We start from the raw sequence: 18,427 nt of genomic DNA, 5'->3' as shown, positions 1-18,427 counted from the left end.
TGCAATAGCCAGTACAAAAACTGGTACCCATACAGGATCCAGGGGGATACAAGGCAAGGAATAGCCACTAAGCCATAGCGCCAGGTCCTTTCTTAATTTTTATATGCTTAACCAACAGACAGTACATTTAGTTTCAAAGTAATACATGACAACACTTATAACAATGCACCTAATCCCTTTCTATGATAGAATAGTCATGGAATATTTAAAGATCTCTGTTCTATCTGAGATACAGCACATGCTTTAAACAGTAATATTCAATACCAGTTATATCAGAACTGCCAGGAAAAATCTCCATGAAACACTCAGAATTTCAAGTTGAAAATCTATGCCTGCATTTGAAAATTTTTTCCCTGAAAATAAAGTCATTTTTTTTTTTAGTTCCATGCATCTTTAAGGTCATTCTATCCTGATAGACACCTTGGAATGTGACCCGTAGATCTGAACACGCTGGTATGGTAAGAAACGGTGAATGCAAAGTTAGAGAATGGATTCTGCACAAGTCCGTGATGACATGTGCATAATTGTGTTTATCAGAGGAAAAAGTCTATGGGAAGTCTGAGATGAGCGCGGCTAAGCAGGGCGGGTAGAAAGGGACCAAAGACCGCTGCCTGTGGGGATGTGTTGCCAGGGGAAAAGGTCCAGTAATGTGGTATCCAATAGATTTTTATTTACAAGGAAGTCTGAAATCCAATTTTAAGTTTGTGGTACTTCAAACATAAGACCCACAGTAGGAAAATACTGTGCCAAATGCTGCCTAATGGTGTTGGTATCTGCAAAATAAAGAAACTGGGCTGATTTTCAGCAAAAGGCAAAGAGTTACACAAATGAAACTAATTGCAAAGACCACCACTGAAGGAGAAAGGCAGCAGAAATACCAATCTGTCCACCGTTCTTCAGCCCTCACAGTCACGCTCCCAATTATGCCTGGAGAGATGGAAACTGCAAGAAAGGCCAGCATTCTATAATTCTAAAATAATCTAACATTTACAAAGCTGTTAAGTTAATATTATCCATGTGATTCCTACAATTATGAATTTCAGCATAAAATTATAATTTAAATACTATAAAAGGTTGTGCAAAATATGGCACAATTAGAGTGGTGTGAGTAAAAGCTAGACAATTTAACACAAATCTTGTAACTTTCAGCACTTTTTAAAATTACTTTACTTTTCTTTAAACATTATTGATTAGGAAATACATACCAGCTTCAAAATAAAAGTTTAGATGTAGTATTATAAATCAGAGTATATAAACTGGACTTCTAAATAATTACTTCCAAACAATGTTTTTTAAAAATAATGTAGCGATCAACAGCAATACAGAACTGTTGAACTATCAAAACCACTTGAACAGGACCCTCACAGCATGTCCCACATCAGGGACCTTGGGACAGCTGGGAGATTGGGTATGGCTTCACCCATTACCTCTCCCCTCGCCGAGATACAGGAGGGAAAAGGGAGAGTGTCAAAACAGAGGTTCATCCACTTTCCTCTGGCCCTTGACCATTTGCACCCTAATCAAATGTGTAAAGGTTATCAAAACTAAAATTTATACAATTAAAAAAATAATAAGAGCTTTCCCTCTGGTTTGTGAATATGTCATAGGATATTTTTGGTTCCTCATTATTTGTTTTAACAAAATTTCTTAGAGTTCAAAGTGTCTCTAAAGCAGAGAATAGAATAGAATAGAATGGAATGGAATGGAATGGAATAGAATAGAATAGAATAGAATAGAATAGAATAGAATAGAATAGAATAGAATAGAATAGAATAGAATAGGCTCTGGTAAAGCTAGAGCAAAGACTAAATGTATTTTGAGTTTCTATTTCACTAACACAAAAATACTCAGAATCCAAACTGATTAAATACATGGAACAACAAACACTATACGTTTTAAGTCTGTATTTTAAAAACAACATTAGCTACAATCCTGGAAAGTATTTGTCATATTCATGAAGTAGACATAAAATTAATTAAATATAAGGCTCACTAAATCAGGTCAATTTGATCAAAATATTTGCTTAGTTCCATAGACAGATACAATCTTAGTGATAGCTAAGTTTGTCAAATGATAATGTGCATCTTAGTACCTTGTAACCTTATGTCCATCAGAGAGCTGAAATTTAAATTTTAGAAAATATATTTTTGTTTAACAACCTCTATGGAGCTTCTGTAAGAAGACAGAATAAAAGAACTGTGTGACATCTAGTGGCAATTCTTTGTAACATCTGAGAGTTCTAACCGTTACTTAACAATTTGTTTTGCTTCTAATATATTTCCGCATAGGGTAAACTTGGCTTGGTTATATACAAGTCCTCTTTCTTTATGTGAATTATACTGGCAGTATACATCCAGGAAGTAAGAGAATCCCAGGGCTTTTTTCCCTACAACTTCTGTCATGAGTTTGTTCAAATTCCTATCACACAAGAATGCAGTGTTGTTTTCCCTTTGATCATTTTCTTCACGCCCATTCCTTCTAATGAACATCATAGAATCACCACAGTTCTCATCTTTGAAATCAGTTCTTCACATTTACACATCTGGAAAGTTATTTCAAAGATATCACACTAAAATTGCATGTTTTGTTGAAGTCTAATCTACTAAACAAATCAGGAAGAAATACTTCTCATAGTTCTTACTTTCAAGGCAACTAACACATCTGTAAAAACAGGTAAAAGCACAAGAATACTCATGGTTAGAGTCCTAACAGAAAACCAAGTGCTAATATTTACTCTGTACTTATCACCTATTAGGTAAATACAAAGAAGCACTTCATCCACACCCACTTCATTTGATCTCACAAAGTCTTGGAAAGGAAGTGCTGCCTGTATCCAAAATCCCAGATGAGAACACAGAGGCTTCTGTGTTCGACTGTGATGGAATTCATGAACTCAGAGACAAGACACCAAGACCTTCAACAGGAAGTGATGATGGTGGTGGTGATGATGCCAGTGCTGGCGCGAGACTGTTGATTTCCTATTCAAACAGACTGAGTCCCAGATAAGGTCATATCCTTATGCATGATTTTTTCTGTCTCTCCCCGCAATGTATGGTTACACACATTTTTGACTGGATGTTTTAGTGCTACCTGTTGGCTCTAGTAACTAGCATGCATACTCACTGATAAGGTTTACCTAGTGTCCCTTAATGCACCTCTATTTCCTTCTACACACACCTGAGCTGTATGCTGCTCTGGCATTGGCTAATACCATTGTTCTGTGTAGAGAAGCAGCAGCTTCACGGCTACAAGTACTATTTCATTCTTTTCATTCTTTGAAGTTGTGTTTTTTTCCTGACCTTGGATATTCCTCTACTACAAGGTGACTTATCTAAGACCAAACAACTGAAGCGCAGAAGAATTTTGACTTTAGAGCCCAACTTGTGATCATGTTGTTATAGTGATCATGGAGTTTCAAATCCAGTTTCATTCTCTTAATTTATTCAATGGTAGTATCAACTGCTTAGGAAGTGCCAATAATCCTTCTACATCCAGGGAGAGTCCTTATGATGCTCCAGAGATTGAAAAATGTCAGGGTACACTTCAATAAGAAACTGAAAGAATTATGATTCCATATGAAGGAATACACCATTGTAGTAAAATGGGGAAAAATCTGTTGGGGGTGGGGTTTGGTGGGGAATCCCAGCCTATTCGAAATCGTACCACATAATTCAAAATTCAAAATAAAAATATATTTAAAAAAAAGAAATTCCTATAAGCAATCCAAAAACCCTGGTTCAATTATAAAAACTATGTTATTATATATTGGGTTCCCCTACATAATCATCTTTGCCAGGAGCCCTCACACACGTGGCACATTGGTACTGCTTACCTTAACTTTTCTCAAAGAAAATCTTTTTACAAAACAAAGGGTTTAGGATAATCAAAGTCAATGCCCCATGAATATATTTAACATGATACAGACCAAAAGATAATATGCAGTCACAGAAGGCAGATATTTTAGGCAAGCAAATGATATCATTCTTTGATAATAAACTTCATTGCATATTTATTTTTAAAAATGGGTTACAGGTTTGGTATCTAGAAGAAAAAGACATATTGAAACTGCTTTTTATGGGCACTTATTCAACAACTAATTAGATCTTGGATGAAAGTTATGTCTTTCAACTTGCTAAATACGTTTCCCTACTGGGGTTAAGAATTCCAGTTAACGACTCTATTTATAGTTGATAGAAAGTGTTCAAAGGGCCGCATCAGCTTGTCCCACAGTCTATGTGATTCTGTGGATAAATTACCACGAGGAAAGGCGTGCAATTTTAAAATGATCTATCACAACTGAAAATCAATGTATCAAGCATATAAAATAGTCTAGGATAATTCACTTGCCAGGTAATAAATTATACATGCATATCAACACCACGTGTAATGCAATGCCTCATAAAAAAATAAGCTTAAAGTTCTTAAAATATATGATTAATGAAACCAGGACAGCCTGAAAAATATATATTATAGTGCTTACACTAACCAATATATTATACTCAGGGTTTTATGCTTCTGAGAAATGGCGTTTACATACATAATAACAACAGTGAAGATAAATCAGGATTTCTTGCACTGAAGTCCAATTCTTTGGGTAATGATTCATGTTTCACGTTAAAAAATGGTGACTTACATTAATGTATTTCTCATAAAATATTTAATACTGCCTACAATTATTGCCAAAGCTATGTTCTAACCCCTTCTATCAGGATGCCCACAGAAATGCTTCCCAAAGTAATAATAAATTTGTGAACTTCAATAGATTAGAACGACAATATTTCAGACACAGAAAATTCAGTGTTACAAACTTACACCTCCTCGGCCCGCCCATCTGCTGCAGATATGCACAGCTCATTATGTATGGGCTGCAGAGAATTCACTGGTTCAATGTGATCTGGCATCAGTTCCACTTAGTCTGCACCGACCACAGTGTTCATGAATTTAATCAAAAACATCTTTTGGGAGAATTCCTTTTATTAGAAGATACTGAAAACAGTAGCTGCTAAGAAATCCTCCCTCTATTCTGCCAGCTCTACTTTCAGACCCAGGATGGTCTCCCAATGAAACTGTTGAATTTATCTGGACCATAAGACGCTGGACTCTGTGTGGTCCATGCCTGGTCATGAACTGTGCTACTGTAACAATATGGAAGCATTCAATATAGTGGGAGGGCTTGGGGTCACCCCTTTCTTTATATATGGTAAAGCCTGACAGACTCTCCAAATCCCCTTCCTCAATGCATAAAACAACTTCTTGTGCCCCACTGGCTAATCTGGACATAGTACTCAGTACTCACTAATTCAAATTAACCAAACTTCAGCTGTTTTTTCTGCTGATTCTTGGGAATCAGCATCCAAAAGAAAGGCACTTCTTGTTGAGCAGTTGGGATCCTGCCATTGTCCCATTCTACTCCTCAACACCAGGTTGTTACCAGTCTTTCTATTCTTCCCTAGAAAAGAAATGCCCTTTCTGTCTGGCATGTGAGCCACATACGGATGTTCTGCAGAGGAGTGATCCCCCCCCTTGCAATAGATCCCTCCTCCTATTGCACTGATTTTCTAGAATAACAGCTTCCCTTACCTAACGCCAGACTTCACTATATTTTGACAGAATCAAAAAATATAGTGATTGAATTATTGCTCCTGAGTACTGAAAAGCTTTCTTTGGAAGCTCTTAGTGCCATTTTAGGATATTGCACTTTTAAAAACATTTTATTAAGATGCACTTCACATGTCAAAAGGTTAACCCCTTTTTTAAGGACCTTTTTTTTAAGTCAGAGCTATACAGATAAAGGGAGTGAGAGCAAGCATCCATCCGGCGGTTCACTTCTCAGATGGCCACAACGATTAGTGCTGGATCAAGCACCAGCCAGGTGCCAGGAGGTTTTCCAGGTCTCTTACACTGGTAGCAGAGACCCAAACACTTGGGCCATCTTCCACTGCTTTCACCAGGTCAAAAAAAAAAAAAAAAAATAGCTTCCATCCTCTATTTTACTCTCCAAATGACTGCAACAGCCAGCTGTGAAACTAGGAGCCAAGAACTTTTTTTCCAAATCTCTCACAGCGTTCAGGGTGCTAAGGCTTTGAGATATCTTCCACTGCTTTCCCAGGTCACAAGCAGTGAGCTGGATGGGAAGTGGAGCAGCCGGGACATGAATTGGCGCTCATGTGGGATCCTGGCACTTGAAAGGGGTGGATTAATCAATTGAGCCATTTGTGCTGGGCCCATGTGTGATGTTTTAGAACTGGCCTTGTAGGCCTCAGCTTCCTCAGCTGTAAAAATGGAAATAAAGTTGCCAGCGACCTCTTGTGATAGATGCGACACTTCACCTTAAAAAAAAAAAAAAAAGAGAGAGAGAGAGAGCAGGAAGCTGGACCAGAAATGGAACAGTTGCAACCTGAATGGGTTCTCACAAGCGGTGTTGGAGTCACAGACAACTTTACTAGTCATGCCATGAAGTGGCCATAAGGTTAACCAATTTAGAGTATACAGTGAAACTGAACCCCTATGATGTAAAAGCAAGGCTCTGACTCATGCCCTTTCCCCTAACCCCTGCTGACCTCATACAGGGTTTCTTTACCTGCCCTTTATCAAAAGGAATTCACTATACTGAGAGAAGGGCACAGTGACCCTACAAGGTTCTAATCATGAACAATCTTCTGTTGTTTGTGTGTAAGAACTGTAATGGCCAGTATTATCTGGCAGGAAATCCTGGAAAAAAAGTTTAACCACAGGGGCCCAGCGTCGCCTAGTGGCTAAAGTCCTCACCTTGAATGCACCCATATGGGTGCCGGTTCTAATCCTGGCAGCCCCACTTCCCATCCAGTTCCCTGATTGTGGCCTGGGAAAGCAGTCCAGGATGGCCCAAGCCTTGGGACTCTGCACCCGCGTGGGAGACCCAGAGAGGTTCCTGGTTCTCGGCTTTGGATCAGCTCAGCACCAGCTGTTGCAGTCACTTGGGGAGTGAATCATCAGACAGAAGATCTTCCTCTCTATCTCTCCTCCTCTCTGTATATCTGACTTTGTAATAAAAATAAATAAATCTTTTTTTAAAAAAGTTTAACTACATCCATGTACTCCCCAAATGGGTTGCGGCCCATCAGAACATTGTTAATTCCCTAAAAGATCATGACACTGCTGACAAATTGGAGACTTTGCACACAAGCACTTCTCAGCCCCAATTTTTTTTATCTACAAGAACCCTCATTCCTGACTCCTTAGGACCCGGGAATAAACAATAACTGCTTGCTCCTTGCTCCGTGCTTTTCAAAAAGGACCTACTTTCTAACACTGCTCTGATCAGTGATTGGTCTTACGTGTGTTGATTGAGCAGGTCCAGTCTGGGGGTTCTACAACAACGCCACCAACCAATTTGGGATGTTTGGCAAAATTCAATGGATTTTTGTATATTTAGACCTTTGCACATTATCATCATTAGGATGTTACATTTAGCACAATAAATCAGTAAAGGAGCAAACTAGTTTTAACTAGTTCTTAGAAGTCTTGAGTAAAAAGATTTATGAAAACTATAATTTCCAAACAGTAGTCAACTTTGAGATTGAAATATATATTGCTAACATATTTATGAATACACTATCATCAATGCTTCTCTTATTATTTATTTAAATTGATTTTGAAAACAGAGTTTATTTACCAATCTACAAATATCAATTTACATTTATTATATTTCAGGCAGTTTGGTACATTTTGATAATTTATTTGAAGGGAGAAATGATTTTATGTGATTCTGTAAACAGGGTAACACGATCTACTGGGGGTGGGGTAGGATTGGAGGTTGGTTAGAGAGAGATTTCCTAGAAGAAAACAAATGTGATAATGACCTCAGCTTAATTAGTGAAGAGGCGGGGTGAGTTGGAGAATGTTCTGGGAAGCAGTTTCTAGATAGGAAGCCACAACAGATGAGCCAGCACCTCATAAATGATAGGTTTGGGTGATAAAAAGCTACAAGCCAGTGCCCTCCATGATCAGACTGAAGAGGGGTAGGGTCGTAACAGGAAGGACCTACAGCATGCAAAGAATCAGGGCTTTTATCCTAAGAACAAAGGAAAACCACTGAATGAGTCCGTGAAAGGCAGTGACATAATGAGAGATGCGTGCTAAATACACCACACTGGCGTCAGAACTGAGAAGAGACTGCAGGGAGACAAGAGTTGAGTTCAAGGAGAACACTGTTAACGGCTGATTTTCCACCCCCGTGATTTGGATCACAAATAGTTTTTTTTTTTTTATCCTAACAGTACAGTGATGTTCTTGCTATTTATGATTTCCATTGGACAGAAGCAACGTCACAATACATTGTCTGCAGACTTTGGTTTTGGCAATCCAAATTTGAAACCCACTAGATTTGCCTGCTAGCAGAAAATCCTTCCCCAAAGCTCCCGTGGGCCAGTTGAAATTGGCAAGTCTTGTGGCAGACCATCTGTGCAGAAACTCTCTGCTTTCTCTGGCTCATTGAGCTGTGGCTCTGTTCAGAAGAGATTCAAAACGCTGTTCCATTATTTCATCTCAGTCTTAAACAAGAAGAAAAGACTGAAGAGCTTTTAAAATGTGTATGCTCAGTTCACTTTACTTTTTCCTCCTTTTTTTTTTTTATACTATCATCATACTTGAAATTTTTGCCTCTAGTTACCAACAGGTAGATCTGTTGAGCATTTAAAACCTCAACTTCTGGGCCCAGCATGGTAGTCTAATGACTAAATCCTTGCCTTACATTTGCTGGGTTCTGGTTCCTGTCCTGGCTGCTCCACTTCCCATTCAGTTCCATGCCTGTCACCTGGGAAAGCAGTAGAGGACAGTTCAAGACCTTGGGACCCCATTCCCATGTGGGAGACTCGGAAGAAGCTCTTGGCTCCTGGATTTGGATCAACTCTCCAGCTGTAGTGACTACTTGAACAGTGAACCAGCAGACAGAAAATCTTACTCTCTGTCTCTCCTTCTCTTTGGAAATTGGCCTTTCCAGCAAAATAAATAAATAATGTATGAATAAATAAATCTTAAAATAAAACTTTAACTTCTAAGACTTCTAGGTGAATTAATTTAATTGAAAATTATTTTCCAGACCTCTGTCTCTGATCTCTTCTTTCTATCTATCTATCTATCTATCTATCTATCTATCTATCTATCGGGTTGCATCCAATGAGGCATGCAGATAAGTTTTAAAAGTTTGTAGGAATATGGCATTAAAGGTGAGTTTGATAGAAAAAAATTTGCAATCCATGCATTTTTTTTCATCATATGTATGTTGCATGTACTTTGGGGAGACTTCACATATATTCTTTCTTTATTGAGGCTAAATGAGGGCCTTAATATTTATAGTGGTTTGTTATAATCTAAAATATTCAATATTAACTTCTTAAAAAAGTGATGAAGATATATCATGAATCTGAAAGGAGTACTATAAAATTATTCATAAGATATGCTTGAAGCCTAATGAAATAATAGCCAAGGATTTCTGAAAGAAACCCAGCTTCAAGATTTTCCTTACAAAAGAAACCTTACTTTATATATTACTTTTTAAAATTCAATAGTGTTCTGCTGTGTACTGCTTTAAAATCTTATCTGTTGGGCCCGGCACAGCGTCGCCTAGTGGCTAAAGTCCTCACCTTGAATACACCGGGATCCCATATGCGTGCCGGTTCTAATCCTGGCAGCCCCACTTCCCATCCAGCTCCCTGCTTGTGACCTGGGGAAGCAATCCAGGACGGCCCAAAGCTTTGGGACCCTGCACCCGCGTGGGAGACCCGGAAGAGGTTCCTGGTTCCGGGCTTTGGATCAGCACAGCACCAACTTTTGCAGTCACTTGGGGAGTGAATCATCGGACAGAAGATCTTCCTCTCTATCTCTCCTCCTCTCTGTATATCTGACTTTGTAATAAAAATAAATAAATCTTTCAAAAAAAAATCTTATCTGTTGTTACTAAGCAGAATTTAAATTAGTAGAGTACTATTATAGTATTTGTATCAAGAAATAGATGTGTCTAGAAACTGTTTTAAGATTCATAATATTTCAAGTTACAAAATAGATACATTATGATAAAACTATATGTAAAGTATATGTAAATATATGGGTCAAGGCTATAAATACCCACACACATACTGTGCTTTAGAGCACGCAGTTTGGGCTGCTTATAGTGCACAGGTCACAGCTCTGTTCCCTCAGCCACTCTCCATATCCCCATTCTCTCATTCTCCACATTAAGATCACCTACTTGGTTACAACAGACAAAACCGCCCTTCAAGTCCTCCATCACTCACTTGTAATCAGACTCCATCCTTGTTTCTTTGCTCTCAGAGGAAGTTTGGGGCCAATTTTGTCTAAAGACAATCCTCTTTCGTGTTATGGGGGTTTCCTACTTATCCTTCCAGCTCAACCCCATCACTTTTCCTAGGAGTATTTTGTTGTTGTTGATTTACTTATTATCTCTGTTCAATATTTTATTCCACAAATACTGAGGAAACAATTTTGTATCTCTTTCCTAACCTAATTTTAATTAACCATGTCTTCTATGAACAAACATTTGTTCTCTCTCTTGTTCACAGAGGAAAGTACTTAACCAGTGCTAATTAGTTTATGAAGGCCCTGTGATTGCAAGAGTGAGTAAGAAGCCAGGTCCACGGCACTCTCAAACCATTGTGTGCATATTTCTGCTCTGCTCTGTACCCAAAATGCACACATGAAGTGACAGACTGTGCCCTGAAACATTCCATATCCTTCACCTTTCCATTTCACTTCGTATGTTTCCTGGTCTCAGCCATTCCATTCCCACAATATGGGGCCTCAAACTTCCTTTCATTTGCGATCAGATGATGTTCCCAATGGAAATGATCTTCCTCACATAAATTGCTCTTAAATGTTCTCACATTTTCTTCCACTCACTAAAATTCTATAGTAGTAGCAGTTATGTGTTTTGTTCTGGTCCACTCAGAAGGAATTCAGACAACTATAGCCCATTATCAAAATGTATTTCAATGGTGTACATATGTGCTTATTTTTTCCTTTGAGATATAACATGCACTGTACCATAAAAAAATTCCAAAAAAATCAAGCTCAGTTGCAAAGCCTGTATTATGTCTACTTCCTTCCCTTTTCTATTCTGTTTTCTGAGAGAATTTAATCTATGTCAATAGCTTCCACTACCCAGGTGACTCACAATTTTAGATTTCCAGTTCAGACTTTATTTGTGAACCTTAAATCCATATCTCTCCTCTAGCAACCAACGAACTAATAATAAATGTGAGTCAGACTGCTTATGATCTACACCAAAGAATTGTAAAACCTAATATACTTTTAATACCCTATGTTATTCGTAAGGGGGTGGAAGAGCGAAGAAATCTTCCATCACCCTAGAAGGTGTGAGGAAGACATGAAATATTAGTTACTCCTCACTAGGGTATTGAGGATTTCTCTACACACTCCTCCTAAAACTGTTCTGCACCTAAACTGTTGACATAGGTCTTGTTGGAGTTATAAGCCAGTCTAGACTACCCGAAGAAAAAGCCAGGTTCAGCAAAATTATGCTTCAATGCTATAAAAGGCTAAATATTATAATGAAAATAGACACAAGACAGCTGAACAATAATCTATAGCTATTTTAAATTGATCAGGATGATACTCTGATGGCTCTACCTTCAGACCAGAGAGGGTCTCCCTAAGAAGCCATTGAACTTAACTGGACAATAAGATGCTGGACTCTATGCTTGGTATATGCTTGCAATGAAAGAATCTCAACTGAACTTGAACTGTGGTTATGCAACAAGGTGGAGGAATCCACCATGGGGGGAGGGTTTGAGGAGTGGTGGGGGGAATCCCAGTACCTATAAAACTGTGTCACATAATACAATGTAATTAATAAACAAATTTTTAAAAAATCTTTCTTTTCTTGGTAAGAATCTATTTTAAAGGCAGAGTTATGAAGGACATGGGGAGGGAGGGAAACCAGAATGAGAGAGAGAGAGAGAGAGATTCCAATCACAGGTTAACTGCTGAAATGGCGACAGTGGCTAGATCTGGGCCAGTATAAACCTAGAAGTCAGGAGCTTCCTCAGGATCTCTCATGTGGGTGCAGAGGAGCAAAGACTTGGGCTATCCTCTGCTGTTTTCTGAGACCGATTAGCAGGGAAGTGAATGGGAAGTGGAATAGTGAGGACCCTGATTAGTGCTCATATGGGACGCAGCACCACAGTGGCAGCTTTGTCTGCTAAGCCAGAGTCAGCCCCAAAATGCTAATTGTGCTGTCCTCTGAAATGTGCCTTGAACATCGTTTCTCCAAGATTAATGAATTGCTTCCAAACTCTCCTGCATCTAATTCTCTCTATATTTTCTCTGCTAAATTATAACCTCATGAACCTAGTGTTACATGGAATTTCCACACCAAAGATGAAGGTGACCTGGGTTCCTGTCTCACACAATAGAATTTTCATGTGTGCAATTTCAGTAAGTATAGCAAAGTTGGTTAAACATAGGAACTCCATGCCAGAGCCTCAGGATGGGTTATCAACAGAGGAAGTCCTGAGAAAATGGTGGAAGTGATGCAAGATTTTATATTTTTAAAAGAAAATTTCACCAAGGACTCTGATTATAGCTGCCTGTTAGCCCATCTGACTTTGTACACTGCTAATGAAGTGCCCATTACATCTTGATATTCTTTTTTTTCCCTTTTTGTCACTTCACTCTTGAGCCAATATAGATCCTCAATAAGTAACCCCATAATCACATTATTATGTTTTTAACTTTCTTAAAAAAAAATCTCAAATAGATCTACATCTGTCTACCTGCTATACCAACGTCTTTCCAAAAAAAATTTCTCTTTATTTGGGACTTCTAAGTTTTGTGCCAAAATCCACTTTGTCTTTGATCAATAAATTCTCCAAAATTATTCTGTACTCAGGATCTTTTGAAAACATAAATACAGGGGCCCGGCGATGTGGCCTAGCAGCTAAAGTCCTCGCCTTGAATACACAGGGATCCCATCTGGGCACCAGTTCTAATCCCGGCAGCTCCACTTCCCATCCAGCTCCCTGCTTGTGGCCTGGGAAAGCAGTTGAGGACGGCCCAAAGCTTTGGGACCCTGCACCCGCGTGGGAGACCTGGGAGAGGTTCCTGGCTCCTGGCATCGGATTGGCGTGTACCGGCCCATTGCGGCTCACTTGGGGAGTGAATCATCGGACAGAAGATCTTCCTCTCTATCTCTCCTCCTCTCTGTATATCCGGCTTTCCAATAATAATAAAATCTTTAAAAATAAATAAATACAATTAATTCATTCCTTTCCTGACAGCATGTCAATAGATATTCTTAAAACTGAACCCTAAAATGTAAAAGCAAGTCCCAGACCCACAGCCAATCCACTAGCACCAGGTGTCCTTGTCTGTCTCCCTTAAGGCAGAGTTTCTTGCCTGCCATTTGTCAAAAGGGATTCACTAAATTGAGAGCAGGGCAAACTGACCCTACAAGGTTCTAATCATAAGGAGTCTCCTGTTGTTTCTAGATAATAATCTTAATGGCCAGTGCAGTCTAGAAGGAAAACATGGAGAAAATTTAACTGCATTTCAGGTAACCTCCAGACAGGTTGTAGCCCACCAGACCATTATAAATTCCCTAAAGATCATGGCAATACTGACTAGTCAGAAACCTTGTACACAAGCACCCCTCAGACCCAATTTTCTGTCTATAAGAACCATTAACCCTAATTCCTCAGAAAACATAGGAATTTAGCCATAGATGACTTGATCCTTGCTCTGTGCTTTGTAATAAACACCTACTTTTTAACACCGGTCAGATGTCACTGATTGGCTTTCTACGTGTTGATTGAATAGGTCTAGTTTGGGGATTCTACAACAATGCCTCCAACCAACTTTGCGTGTTGTTTAGCACCAATCCCTTCTTAAAAACGAAATCAAATGTCCAGTATTTTGTAATTTAAGCAGTCTGGCTCACTCTCCAGATACAACTGACTTTTCACTTATTTGTTCTGCCCGTGAAAGTCTCTCTTCAGCACATACGATCCTCCTGGTCTTCTATGCTCTCACTTATTTCTAGTGCACAAGCTTTTGTCTAGCCAATTATTGGCATTCTTGGTGTTCTTGCTTTTATGTCACATGATCTGGAAAGATACTGACATCTTTGATGAGGTCAGACTGATTGTTATATGATCATATTACCCCACATTATACCTATTTCTTTCATAGAACTTGCCCTGTTTGAATTTTATGGTTCCCGGAAATATCTTTCCTCATGATGGCATTCCTGATTCTAGTCAAATAAAAAAGTACTTAAAACATAATTTTTAATGGATGAATTAGGAGGGAATCAATCTATACAATTCATATTTTAACTCGAATGCATTCTAGACTGTTGTGTCCATGCTAAGTTTAAACATTGTTTCATTCGTTTAATGTTGAGCATGATTTCTAGGTGTTTTTCCCTCACATTTATTTAACAGTAATTTAATTAAGCTAAAATTCATTCATATTGTAGCTATGAATTGTGCTGATGCTTAGTTAAGTTATTCTATATTTAAAAACATACAGGAAGACATCAGTGGTGTTTGCTTTGCTGCACCTGCAAACTGACTTAAGGCACAGCCTCTGCTTTTTGGCGAAACAGGAGTAATTGCTAAGTAATAGACTTAACTGCCAGCAGCTACATCTTAATTAAGCATGTCCTTTGTTCCCTCTCTGTAACTTCACGACCTAGCCAATAGGTCCTCAATAAATATTTTTGTACTAGACACAATGAGATATTACTTGTTTCACTGCAATCATGTAAAGTTATATTTGATTATTTATTTGAGGTTATTTATTTACTTGATTATTGAGTATTGATTAAGCCACTGTGCCCTCTATCAGAGTAACTGGGTTCAATTCTTGGCTTCAGCTTCTGCTATTGCAGACCCTAAAGAGGATTAGAACAAGCTCAAGTAATTGAGTTCCTGCCATCCATTTGAAAGACCTGACGTGTTTATGGAGCGTGGCACCTTTTAGCTCTATGATAATTGCCCATATTTAAGGTGTATAGATGAAATATACTACTAATGAAAAATAAAGTAATAGTTTTATCTAAATTAAGTTGAATATTTCCAGTGGCATTCTGCAGTGCGGTATGCAAAAAACTCATTTGTGAGTATACAATATATTTACAGATATATTTGTAATTATACCATACTTTAGATATAACCACGCTGAATATAAATTTAATATGATTTGATCATAATTAATTTACAAAATACTGTTAAAGATACTAAAATATTTATTCCCTGAACACATGGGGTGTCAGGCTTGCAAAGTGCACTCTAGAGCTGTGAACCATATTGTGGTTGAATCAGAAAATAAAAACAATGCTTTTTCAGGCATTTGCTTTTGTGATTTAAATGGGTGATATTTTAATTTGTAGGTTTCAAGCTACAAAGTTCTGGGAACCACAGTTTTCATCAAGTACAGCAGATGCTCAATGGATGCTTTTTTAACTAAATGAATTGATCAATGAATCAATAAAACCCACTGGATATGATTTGCATCGCCAGCTTGCATTCAGGCTTCTGCCAACTCTAAACCATGAGCCTTGCTGAATCAGTCTGCTATGATGTCACAGAAAATTTTCTCTAAATTCTTGCTCAGTTCCATAAAGCCATAACATATAAAATCTAGGATAACATTTAGGGTTCTCCACAAAATGAACCTGGGTTTTTCTTCCATAGCTTTCACTTTACGCTAACCTCTGATCCATACAAACGGTTATAACTGCCACCTCTCCAACCAACATTCACATTGGTACACAACCTTTTAAACTCTAAGCTTCTTTCAGAAGACTGTTGAAATCATCAATGCTCAGGAAACGTTTGAACATCACCATTTCAAACAATCTTCTCTCTCCACCATCAATACCAACACCAACCATCTCCAAGGATTACCTGCTCTTGACTCCTAAATATATCCCGGACATCTCCAGCTTTGCTGCTCTCCTTTGATGGTTTGCCAATGTGGACAACTGCACCACGTCTCTTTGTAGCTACTCTGCTGCTCCTATACAAGCATTCCTCTGCCCTCTCCTTAGCAACCTCCACATCCATTCTCCGTATGTCACTGAAGATGCTTTTGAAAAGCATGAATGAATCTCAAAAATTGAAATACAAACTTTCCAACCTCTAATACCTCTAACACTTTAAAGACTTTCCTGTTTGATAAAGCAAAAACAAGAACAAATACTTTTTTGTCACAGTCTATAAAAACGTAGATGAATTGGTCTGTGTCTATCTACCTCCACTTCTTCTCTCCCTGTTTCCTTGCTTGTTTTACTGTTCTTGAATTATGGCAAATCAGAATAACTTTGGAGAATATTCACTTTCTATTCCAAGCAGGTATAATTTTCCACCCTCACTTCTTCGTGGCCTAACTTGCTCTCTTTCTTTCAGGTCTAGCACTAGTTTGCCTGTGAAGTAATCCTCCAATAACATCCATAACACACACGCATACACACACACACGCATACACACACAGCCGCATTCTCTCATATTCTTTATTTTGAATGATTTACTTCTGCTGAAACACTTTTGTGCTATTAATTCCTTTGTTTACTTTTCTCCCATTTACTGTGAAAACAGAAGAACCAATATATTGATCTTTTCTCTATTCCATGATCAAGTGTCTTTTACTTACCCACCCTCTGATTTAGCCCAATACCTATCTTAAAACAGAGAAAAGTCCAGAGAGGGGAAAATGTAAATGAAAGATTAAACAAAATTACTTGAGTAAAAGCACTTCATATGCTCTAAAAAAATCTTGTTAATATTATAACCAATCTATTTGACAATTAGTTACTGCCTTGTCCAGTGTAAATGATTCATGTGAGCACTACATGCTTTAGGGTATAGAGCAGTAGGTTCTCTGGACTCACAATCAATGTTCTGTAAGTGTGATGTCTGGAATCCATCATAATGATGTTGGTGGAAGGCATAGCATCCTAAGGGAGCACGAACAATGAAAAGCAAGCAGCAAAACAGAACCTGGAGTGGGAGTAGCAAAATAATATTTGTATTAACTTGCTTATCTCCTGTGTCATGCAGCAATGTTTTTCAAATTAGAATGAGGATATAAACAAAGTAGAAAGATCATATAAGTAGGGAACAATAGCTGTTTCAGCTTTGTCACTGGTGTATGGGTTCACATACCCTATCCTCTGAGAGCTGCTTTGAGTTCCAGCAGGTGATGGTTCAGTTAGCTGGACCCCTTGCCCCGACAAGCAAAACCAAAACTGAGTTCTGAGCTCCTGCCTTAGTGACTGTGGGTATTTGGAAGAAACAAAACAGATGAAATTGTCTGTCATTCTGCATGTCTCTTTCTTTCTACCTTTCAAGTTAATTACTTTTTCAAAAAGGGTGTGGCAAAAGTGCAAAGAGGTGAAGAAAAGGGAAAAAACAAACAAAAATAATATTGATGAATGCCTGCTATATACAAGTATCATTTCACCAGTTTTCATATGAATAGCATCATTTTGCTCTGTCCATGGTCTGTGTTCAGGAGCTCAGTGTTCTCTGGTGAGCTTATAATGGGGGTTATTCTGACTCTCCAAAATCCATGTGCCTTTCTAATATGTTGTTTGACCTGGTCAATTGCTTTACACCCTCACTGCACCTTATAGTTGGGAAGCAGAGGATATTTCCAGACCAATAAAATCAATGTCTGAACTGGGAATCCTGGCTTTCATTGTAGTTAAGCATTTTTACACAACTGTGGTTTCCTGCCAAGTTTTAGAATCATCGGTCTTGCCAAGGACAGAGCACCAGTCAACTTAATTAATTCATTTTGGTTATCTCATCCATATTTCTACTCTCAAGCAGGACCCCACTTACACCACAATAGGCAAAAAAAAAGATGATTCTATTCTCTGGCAAAGCCCTTTGAATGCATTAGTATGAAAAGTCAACAGTGAAGGTTAAAATAGTATAACTAAATAATTAAGCTATCTTTGTCTTTCACCACACCAAGTACCGTGTCTGGTTTAATTATTTCTGTCACCACCAGCATATGCTATCAGATCGAATTCTCTATGCTCTGTCACTACATATTTTTAGTATCCTTAGTTATAGAAAGAAGAACAGACTAAAGTAACACAATTTACATAACTATAGAAGCATGATTTATGTAAGTTAGAAAAAATCACAGGAGAATTAATGGAACTTAAAAATCAACTTTCTACTTGCTACAACAAAAGATCAGTTGGCACTTAATAAAATGGTGTTGTGTATAGTTTTATTAGATAAGACATGTATAGCTTAATCTAAAAGGAATTAACACTCACTGCTGGTAGCCATTGTTCCCAAATAAAATAATATCTTTCTACTGCCCTAGGCTGCAAAACATTTTTCTGTCCTAAAGATTATATGTGATCCTTGTCTTCCAGTTGTCATTGTGA

Source organism: Ochotona princeps, chromosome 6, assembly GCF_030435755.1.
Source record: "Ochotona princeps isolate mOchPri1 chromosome 6, mOchPri1.hap1, whole genome shotgun sequence".
Taxonomy (NCBI): Eukaryota; Metazoa; Chordata; class Mammalia; order Lagomorpha; family Ochotonidae; genus Ochotona; species Ochotona princeps.
The sequence above is the reverse complement of the archived record's forward strand: the minus strand, read 5'-3'. Positions refer to the sequence as shown.